At 39.1% G+C, this 10,963-nt stretch overlaps 1 pseudogene; it reads right to left on the bottom strand.

Annotated features, from left to right (window-relative positions):
* Positions 1 to 1,670: 1,670 nt before the first annotated feature.
* On the bottom strand, positions 1,671 to 2,327 carry LOC100989278 (60S ribosome subunit biogenesis protein NIP7 homolog; annotated as a pseudogene).
* Between the last annotated feature and the right edge of the window lie 8,636 nt (positions 2,328 to 10,963).

Raw genomic sequence — 10,963 nt, 5'->3', positions numbered from 1 at the left:
AAGAAATGTCCACAGTAGCAATTTGATTTCTTCTCAAGTATACTTCTGCACCTTGGACCAAAAGAATCAGCATCACCTGGGAACTTGTTAGATCAGCAAATTCTCAGAATTTACCCTAGACCAACTGAATCAGAGTCTCTGTGGATAGGGCCCAGAAATCTGTTTTAACAAGTTGAATGTGATTGTGATTCTGATGCACATTCAACTTGCAGACCTACTGGAATACAAATTCAGTAGCAGTTTAGAGTGGGAACTTTGGAACCAGACTACATGACATTGAATCCCATGTCTATCATTTACTAGTAGTTCTTTAAGAAAGCAGAATTTAAGCAAGTTATTAAAACCCTTTGTGCCTCAGTTTCCTCATCTAAAAATAGGGCTAGGAATAATAGCTTTTAAATGTTTGTTAAGACTAGAGCAGTAAATATTTATGAAGCACTTAGAATAGTCTCTGACACATGCTAAGTGCTTTGAAAGTTTCCCATTATTCTCCTAGGACTGTAGGAATATCCAACTTAATGTTTCTGGAATCTCTAAGTCCCAATAGGAAAGCAAACATGTATCTCATATCAAACAAGTATCATGTCATTTATGCATTCGTTCATCAAATATTTATTGAAAATCTACTAAGTTTAAGGTATAATGATAAGTTCTTCACATTTTTAGATAGTAACTCATAATCTTAAAAGACATATTTAAGAGTGCATTAGTCAGAAGCCCAGATGATGGTAACTGGATCAGACTGGGAGGGGTAGAAATGGAAAAAACAAACAAACAAACGAACAAAAAAAACCCCTACTTTAAAGAAAAGTATATCTATTTAACCAAAAACAGAATAGAAGATACACATAATACTCCCTATCAATGAGGCTTCCTAACCTCATCTTAACTTCTCTTCTAATTGTAATACTATTTTCCATGTGACAGTGGTGGACTGATTACTGTATTTGCTACCTCAATTTTGTTAAACATACTTATTTAAAAGAAAGATGTATAACTCAATAAAGAATATAATTATTTCTTTTATTCAACTGATTTTGCTCTCTCCATTTTATTTCCACTTAATGAATTTGCCTGACAATCTTGATGCACATGTGGAAATTTTGCCTTTATAGATCAAAAGCTATCTCAAGTATTGGACTATAGGTTTTTTTGTTTATTTATTTTTACAATTTCTACCTACCTACTGTGATTCAGGTACTATCATCTGGTCTCCTGACTGACATAATTCACTCTTAAATATGGCTTTTAAGATTATGAGTTAGATAAAAATGTTCAGCATCATGTCTTGAACCTAGTATATTTTCAATAAATATTTGATGAATGAATACACAAATGAATGGTGTAATACTTGTTTCATATGGAAGACATGTTTGCTTTCCTACTGAGAATATGTGTATTTTCCCATCCTTTATTTATTTATTTAAATTTTTTTGAAATGGAGTATTCTGTTTCATCACAAACACAAAGATCTGAAACCCCATTTTTGAGCCATCTCTGTATATAATAAGAATCCGGCCTGCATCTGTCAGTGATAGAGAGTACAGTAAACTAAGATGTCCCTGAAGAGGCCATAGTGTTGACAAAATTCAACATGATGGTGGAGTCTACACAAACACAGGAAACAAAACTCGGCCCTTCCACACAGCTGTCCTTGCAATGACTTCCTTTTAAGTCAACGTCTCTTCATGCTGTGCATATTCCCCAATGTCTGCTTGATGAAGTACCACAATCGCCATGGGGTCTACTTTTCTGCAGTCTTGTGTAGATTTTGCTGCCACCCCAAAACCCAAAGGGATGTCTGCCATGGAGTACACCACCACTCCCTGGTACTGAGAACTATTTTTGGTGATTCGACCCAGACTATATTTCAACACATGGTTCCCATAGAGGAAGGACTGCTCTGCACCACGCTTTATCCACACTTTATACTTGGCATAAGGTGCAAGGTAATTCAGGGCTGTGACGTGAACCGAAACTTGTGGGTCTTAGTGACTTTTCCGAAGCAGGTCCCCAGTGACACCAGCTTGTCCCCGGAGATATTGGCATCCAGCTTCACAATCTTCTCACTCACATAGTCCACCCGGTCGTTGTGCAGCCAGAAACAGTAGGTGCGGTCGGGCCGGTCCAGCAGCAGCTGAAGATTCTCCCTGATGTACTTCACAATCTTCTCAAACATGACACGGGTCTCCTCTTCAGTCAAAGGCCGCATTTTCCTGCTGGGTTGGAACACCAGATCCTCGTGTCTCAGTCTTATTTATTTATTTTTAAGAGATGGAATTTCTCCCTGTTGTCCAAGCTGGAGTATAGTAGTGTGATCATAGCCTACTGCACCCTCGAACTCCTGGGCTCAAGTGATCCTCCTGCCTCAGGCTCTCGAGTAGATGGGACTACAGGCACACACCCATACTTTTAATCAATGTGTATTATATTTGAATTGTGTTTCTTGTAAATAGCATAGAGTTGAGTCACGGTTTTTAAAAATCCATTTTGACAATTTCTTTTTTAAAAAAAAAATCTCACTTTTTTGAGGTCTGACATATAAAAGAAGTTTTTACATATAACTTGTATATATACAATGTATACTGCTTGATGAGCTTAGGGAAAATTCCTATTTTTAAATTAGTATGTTTGGATCATTTACATTCATGTTATGATTGATATGTATGGATTTAGATTAATGGTACTACAAAATTTGGCTGCTGTTATTTACTTTTCAGAGTCTTCAAATACTTGTTCTTGCCTTCTGTCCAGGGTTTGTAATTATATTCAGTGTGAGAAAAGGTGTGAAGCATGCTTACTCCTTCTTACGTGAAACTGGAACTCTGGGGATAATTATTGTTAGAGCTCCCCTTAAATCTAGGGATCAGAATCCAAGTTTTTGAATCTTACATGAACTTTTTTTTTTTTTTTTATCAAATCACAATCTCAAATTTGCTTTTAAAAGCTATTTTCCTCCAGCAATTAAAACAGTGCTCTCCAAAACTCCCAGGATGGGCTGCTCAGAAAACTCTTCCCAGTACACTGCTGTGGTTTCAGGAGTTCCCCATAGTTCTGAGTTGCTTGAGGTGAGCATTCATGATGTTGTAGACTTTTCTAACCAGACCAAACCAAATCACTAGATGGCTAGTGTCACCAAATAATTGTATCTATTTATTTTTTTTCAACCAATGTTTTTAAAGCATTTATTATGGGTCAGGCTCTGTTCTAAGTATTGGGGATGTAGTAGTGAACAAGAAAAGGCCCTTGCTCTAGTGGGTGAGGAGGAAGAAATAAAGACAATAAATATATAGAAATATGACTGAATCAGACAGTTTAAGTTAGCGCTAAGTGATATGAAGAAATAAAATCAGGGTAATGGGCTAGAAAGTAATGGGGATGAGAAGGACAGAGTAGCCGCTTTACTCACTTGGTCAGAGAAAGCCTCTCTAGAAGGTGACATTTGAGTAGAGGCCTGAATCTTGATAATAAAAGAATCTGGTGAAGAAATGGGTGGCAGAAGGTTTCAGGAAAAGAGAAATAAAATTGCAAAGACCTGATCTACTCTTTGTTCTACCTTTCCTTCTGCATTTCTGACCACAGAATTTAAATCTGCATGAGGAAAAGTGTTTTTCCCCCAACAGCTGGGAACCTTAATTGAAACTCGAAGTGTGTAAACTAAACATATGAAACTCAAACCATGTAAGCTACCCCAGAATTAGACTGATATAACTCACTCCCCAATATTTTTTTCTTCAGATCAGTGATACCCAAATTCTGGCCCAATATTAAGGGAATTTGGACAGCGTTTTAGCTAGGTATAATGTTTTGAAGGAGGGAGTCAGATCATCAGATTGTTGATAAGAAATCCAGATGCACTATTCCATTCTTTCACAAAAGACACCAAAACATATTATTTGCATTTAAATCACATTTTTAAACTGCCATGAAAGCAAGCATGCAAAGACCACCTGTGGACTGTAGATGGCAGACTATACCCACAAACTAGTGGTTGAACCCTCTGAGCAACCTCAGAAACGTTTGGGAAAGACTATGGGCCCCAGGTTCTTGTGTCACAATGATTATACCATGCAAAAGATCTATAACAAGGATATTTACAAATGTTGGAACAATGGGAAGGTTCTGTATACTGATACCACTGAAGTTACCCCCTCATGGTAACGAGACATTTGAGAGGGCCTGCTCTGAGAAATACTGTTTTAGTGACTAAAACATCCCAGACTCAGCCCTATAGGATGAAAGCTAACATGTAAGTAGTACTTACAGATACTGACAATTGTCTGTGATTAAGACTGTTGAGAGAAAGCGGGTGGAGTGGGGGGTCTTTGGAGTTCTTAGTACTTTCTAGATTGAAAAACAGTATCTGGTGCACTCAAGCAGTATAGTAAGAAAAGGCGGTAAAACTTCCAAAAATGGCATCTTTATAAATTGCATGATTTTGTGATATCAGCCATTTGCTAGCCTAGGGATTCTGTTTAGTTTGGTCTTAGAAAAGTCTACTGCATGATTCTATTTTTATGACTGCCTCGAAAAGACAAAATTATAAAGATGGAGAACAGATTAGTGGTTGTCAGGAGTTATGGGTGGGGGGAGGTGGTGACCAAAAAGAAATAGCACAAGGGATATTTTGGGGGGTGATGGAACTGTTTTATGTCCTGATTATGGTGGTAGATACAGGAATCTACACGTGTTAAAATTTAGAGAATGTACACTCATACACACACAAAAATTTACTCAAAATAAAATTAAAGAGTAATATAAAAGAGATTTTCCTAGTAATAATGACTTTTCCCTTCAAAAAGCCATTGAAGAAAAGCAAGAGGTTGAAGAAAAAATGCTCATGAAGAAAAGGAGCCCAAATTCTCCACTCCCTCAATCACAGTTACCAAATTTTGCTCAGGTCTCTGCCTTATTCCATCAAAAATATAGCTATTGAGTGAGTCTAAGATAAAAGTCTTCCATAGATACATCATTGAATAATATACACTTATGCTTTAAAGAGTAAATGATATTTGTTCAGCTATGAATTAGTATTCACTTGTATCATATACAGCTGGGACCATGAACTAGGTCTTTCACAAAATGAAAAAATTTTAATTGTAATTCGTCAAAAAATTAAATTAACAAGTTAATTTAATAATAAGCAGTTTAATTAATGGACACATAATGAGTATTTAGACCTGTATTCCACCAACCCATTTATCTAACTTTAATCTGTAATTAAATTTCACTAAAATTCATTAAAATTCAAAAGACATGCTCTTTTTAAGCTTCTAGTAGTACATTTTGTATCAAGGTGGTAAAACTAACCAATAAAACAATTTTGAGCTATATCTTCCTGTCTTATAGCAGTATACTATATTTCCTAAAACTTAAAGATTCACTTTTATTTGTTTCATTTCTTAAGATGGTATGTTCTCTTGCCAATGTGAAGCTCAAGGCAGATTTATTTCTCTTTACCTAAATGCATTCAGGGAGTTTTTAAAACAAATGCAACTTGTCTTGTTCAGAATGAATTAAATTCAGTGTTGGGAATAAGGAACCGGTTTTAGAATCCAGACCAATCACAGAATGGTGGCGTGATCCAGTGGGTCCCTTAGTCTGTTTTCCAACAGCCTATCTCCCAAATGAAAATGTGGGATGTGATTAGTGACATGTGTTTCCTCTCTACTCACAGGAGTTCATAACAAGGTGAATTATACTAATTATAATACTAACTACCACTGCACTAGGTTATTTATATATGTCATCTAACTGGATTGTCACAGACCCTTATGAAATAGATGTTGTAAGTAGATCTGTTAACTACCAGAAATTTGAAATTTTGAAGTTTAATTCCAGCTCTGACATCCTGGATGTCATGACCTTGCGAAGCTCAGGATCCTTACTTCTACTCTGCTCCAAACAAGTCTTCCTTGCTAGAAATGCCTTCACTGTGTCATCTGCTGACCTCTCTGATGATGTCAGCTGTTGGGTCTTAGTTCTTTAAGCTCCTCAGTTGCTACCACTACCCTGTAGACTTTAAATGGTCTAATAGTTGTTCCATCCAAGATGTTATTATTGCTTGAATTCACCTCCAATCACTTTATTTTCACTCCAATTGTGTCCGGAATTGGTGGGTTCTTGGTCTCGCTGACTTCAAGAATGAAGCCGTGGACCCTCACAGTGAGTGTTACAGTTCTTAAAGACAGTGTGTCCGGAGTTTATTCCTTCAGATGTTCAGATGTGTCTGGAGTTTCTTCCTTCTGGTGGGTTCGTGGTCTTGCTGGCTTCAGGAGTGAAGCTGCAGACCTTCACAGTGAGTGTTACAGCTCATAACGGTAGTGTGGACCCAAGAAGTGAGCACCAGCAAGACGTATTGCAAAGAGCAAAACAACTAACCTCCTACATAGTAGAAGAAGACCCAAGTCGGTTTCCACTGCTGGCCCCGGTAGCCTGCTTTTCTTCCCCGATTTGGCCCCACCCACATCATGCTGCTTGGTCCATTTTACAGAGAACGGATTGGTCCATTTTACAGAGAGCTGATTGGTCCGTTTTGACAGAGTGCTGATTGGTGTGTTAACAAACCTTTAGCTAGACACAGAGCGCTGATTGGTGCATTTACAATCCTTTAGCTAGACAGAAAAGTTCTCCAAGTCCCCACCAGGTTAGCTAGACACAGAGCACTGATTGGTGCATTTACAAACCTTTAGCTAGACACAGAGTGCTGATTGGTGCGTTTACAAACCTTTAGCTAGACACAGAGTGCTGATTGGTGCATTTACAATCCTTTAGCTAGACGGAAAAGTTCTCCAAGTACCCACCTGTGCCAGAAGCCCAGCCAGCTTTACCTCTCACTGGCACTTGCAGCGGGACTTTGCCGCATCTAGCGGGAGCACTCTGGCAGCCCAGAGTGAGCTCATTCCCGGATGAAGCCCAGCAGGCGCTGGCCGACTGCGCCTAGTGCGGGGCCTGCCTAGCCCGCGCCCACCCAGAACCTGCGCCAGCCCGCGAGCGCCGCGCACAGCCCCGGCTCCTGCCCATGCCTCTCCCTCCACACCTCCCTGCAAGCAGAGGGAGCCGGCTCTGGCCTCGGCCAGCCCCATAGAGGGGCCTCCGCAGCGCAGCGGTGGGCTGAAGGGCTCCTCCAGCGTGGCCAGAGCAGACGCTGAGGCCAAGGAGGCGCTGAGAGCGAGCGAGGGCTATTAGCATGTTGTCACCTGTCACAATTCAGTTACCCATTCATTGCATTACACTTTGTAATTGGGAGTTTGAACCATCTTAGAAATCGAAGTCTAAAGTCCCAGTAACTGACCAAACCTTTCGTCCTTCTGGCTCTTACTCCATTTAATCTCATAAAAACCTCTGATCTGCCTGTTCTGTCCATCTTCCCCTTTGTGTCAGCTCCACATCCTTTCCACCTCTTTTCTCCTTGCCCAGCTTGAAATTCACAACTAATCATTTGACTTTCTTAATGTCTGCCTCTTCCTTTTTTAAGCCAGCAATTCTCAGAGGTTCATCCAAGGCACTCAATGTAGTACCTGAGTATTGCTGCTGGTTATTTGGGGCCCAAGGGCTCTTCCGTCAGCAGGTGATGAATGCCGCCAGCACTGGGTCCTTTCCTTCAATATTGTGGGTTCCCTTTTGGCCCAAGGTGTATCTAGAAATATCATCTGGGAGCTAAGTCCTGAAACAGGGGCCTCGTGACTCTGACCAGTGCCCTATCTTGCTGTGGTTGAGCTGGTATCCAAGACCCAAGATAAAGTCTCCCCAACTATTTCCTCTTCTCTAGTCAAGTGGAAAGAAGGGAGCCACAAGCTGTGCAGCTTGGGGTTAGGGGAAAGGTGATTCCAGCACTCCTTTGGCTGCCCCAGTTGGTGTGATGCCCCCAGACCACTGTCTCTGGGCCTAGTTCAGCACAAGGACTTGATTAAGTGTTGCAGTCCTTATGGCCTAGACTTCCTTTTAAGTTTTCTTGGAGACAGACAGCACTATAACCCCCAGTGGCAAAATTTATGGGAACTCAAGTTTAAACCCCTGGGATCCATGATTCGTCTCTGGCTAGGGCTAGTTTAAATGCTCCCTCTATAGGCAGGGGTCAGCTGAGTTTAGTCTGGTTTTCCTTTCTGCTCTAACAGGACAGCACCCAGTGGCTGTGTTCTTCCACTCCAAATTCCCAGAGATGCTCTCTGCACTACTCCCTACCACTGCCAGGATGGAGGAGGGGTGGCCTCAGTGACTCAGGCCTGATTTTTCTATCTCTTCAGTGCCTCTTTCAGCGATATGAAGTTAAAACCAGGTACTGTGAGTGCTCACCTGAGTTTTTTGTGGGTTTTTTTTTTTTTTTTTTTTTTGAGACTGTCTCTCCTTGCTCCTCAGATTGCAGACAGCCTATTGTGGGACCTTGTAATCATGTAAATTAATACTTAATAAACTCCCCTTTATATATATCCTGTTAGTTCTGTTCCTTTAAGAGAACCCTGACTAATACACCTCAGTTTTCTCATTTTGGGAGATTAGCTGAATTAATTCATGCTTATCTCTGAATGAGCACAATGTTAAGTACCCAATGTTAGCTATTATTAGTAAGATGAGTAAATTAGGACTCCTATACTTCCCTCTACTTCTTTCCCTACTCTTCTGTATGCACTGTTCTCCCACCCTAACAACTTTTGTTAGCTTTGGTCATCTCTTCTGTAATCATAATTAATCCTTGCATGCTTTATTCATTGGTTGAATCTAAAATCAAAAATATCAATGCACAGTATTTCTATTGTGATTGTGTTAACATTGTTTACTATCCTATGATTTCAAAGTGTCTTATTTTATTTTTTATTGTATGCCTTCATCAAACACTAAGATGATGTATCTGCCTTAAACATATTCCATCTTTGATAAGTGATGTAATATAATTGTTGAAGACGGATTTCCCAGAACCATCTGACTTCTTATTACAATCTGAACCAGCTGCTCTCTGGGCTGGATGCCAAGCTGTCATCCTGACTTTTTTTCACCCAAGTCCTGGGTTGGAGTCAGTGTTCTGGGATCTCAAGTTTTTACGTTTCTTGGACTTAATTCTTGTTCTGGCTGGAGAACATCTTCAAGTAATTTTCTTGAAAGGGTGCATGATAAATCAACTTGATGAATTTTTACATGCTGGAAAGTGACCTCAATTTTTCCCTCTCACTTTCTCACTTGATTGATATTTTTACTGAGTGTGGAATGTTAGGTCCATAATTATTTTTCTCAGAAAGTTGAAGTTATAGCATCTAGGTATTCTAATAAGAAATTACAGTCTTTTTTCTTTGTAGGACATAGTGGTCCCCCTCTAGAATCTTTCACAATGCTCTCCATGCCCCAAGTGTTCTGAAATTTCTTGAAAATGTTCTGCGTTTGGGTCTCTTTTTTTAAAAAAAATTCATCTTGTGGTCATGGTTACACGCATGTATACAAGTGGTAAACATTATTCAAAAAAATTGCATGTTGAATTGAATTGTACCATCAGGAAGAAGAAATCCTATAATGCTTAAAGCCTGTGCCACAACATTCAACGTTAGATTGTACCATTACGTATGGTTTCTCTAATTGTTTTATGTGTATATATGTTTAATGTCTTGAACTTCATCCTAAGCAGGAAATACATTCTTTTCTCATCTCAGTCTGTCCCTGTCAGTCTTTCAGAAGACCAAAGGTGGTAATTTTGTGCATTAAGAATACCCTGGACTGAATGGTGCTCTCAAGAGGCCAAGAAGATTATCTGTGTAGGAAGGAGAAAGGAGATAAACTAAGTGACTTTAAGTAACTTGGAAAAATTTCTAGCCCACTGTACCCAGGATTTGTGTCCTTTGAGAAGGGGCCATTCATGATTTTCTTTTGGCTTGTGGGAGGGAGAGTGCATGTTTTTCCATCCTGGGAAACTTGCTTCATAGTCTGACTTCATGGCCAGACCTGCTTGAAGTCAACCAGTTTCTAAAGGGCATCCATATACCTGTGTAATTTTGTAGATGTTGCATGTCAGCTTCATTGAGGTCATTGAAACTGGGCCAAGAGGAGACGCAATTTACTTTTATAATAAGGAAGTTAAGAGGTAGCAAGAGACTAAAGAGAGTTGGAAAGATATCTGCTACCTACATTCAATATTTTTTTCTGTTTGACATTATTCTATTTTGTTATTAATAAGATAACAAATCTTTGTAAAACCAACCCTTTGCTTGTTTCTTTCTTTCTACAATATCTACTTTCAGATTAAATTGGTAATAACTTAATCTGGCTCTCCTGTAGAATCTGTCTTTACAATTTTAATGGTTTTTATTTTTTAAGCGCTCTATTACATTTGACCTTGTTTTGAAATCTGTTTCTTTTGTTTTGTTGGGGGAGAATGCTGAGAATGTTGTGTTCCCTTAGAAAGAAATCCTCAATCATAGTAACAGTTTTAATAAGATCACAAATCTTCCTGTTGTTCTACCAAATGAAATTTCCATCACTTTAACAATAGTTGTCATTTCAAGATGTGTATAAGAGGATTGAAGAAAACCCCTGATATGATTTGACTCTGTGTCCCCATCCAAACAGCAGGTTCCCCTCATGCTGTTCTCATGATAGTGAGTGAGTTCTCACAAGATCTGATGGTTTTGTAAGGGGTTTCCCCCTTCACTCAGCTCTCGTTCTCTCTCCTACCACCCTATGAAGAGGTGCCTTCTGCCATGGTTGTAAGTTTCCTGAGGCCTCCCCAGCCATGTGGGACTGTGAGTCAATTAAACCTTTTCTTTATAAATTAGCCAGTCTCCGATATTTCTTTATTTTTTTTTGCATTAGTTGAACCATAAAAACTAGTTTAATAGCTTATTTTAAAAGTAACATTGCAGTACATGATAATCATTATATGAAATAATTACATGTTTATAATATAATGATTTTCTTATGATCATTTTCTTATAATGACTGAATGCTAAAGACACAGTAACTGAAAAAACTTACCTATTAT

This window comes from Pan paniscus, chromosome 2, assembly GCF_029289425.2.
Source record: "Pan paniscus chromosome 2, NHGRI_mPanPan1-v2.0_pri, whole genome shotgun sequence".
Taxonomy (NCBI): Eukaryota; Metazoa; Chordata; class Mammalia; order Primates; family Hominidae; genus Pan; species Pan paniscus.
Note: the sequence above shows the minus strand (reverse complement) of the source record. Positions and strands in the feature narration are given on the sequence as shown.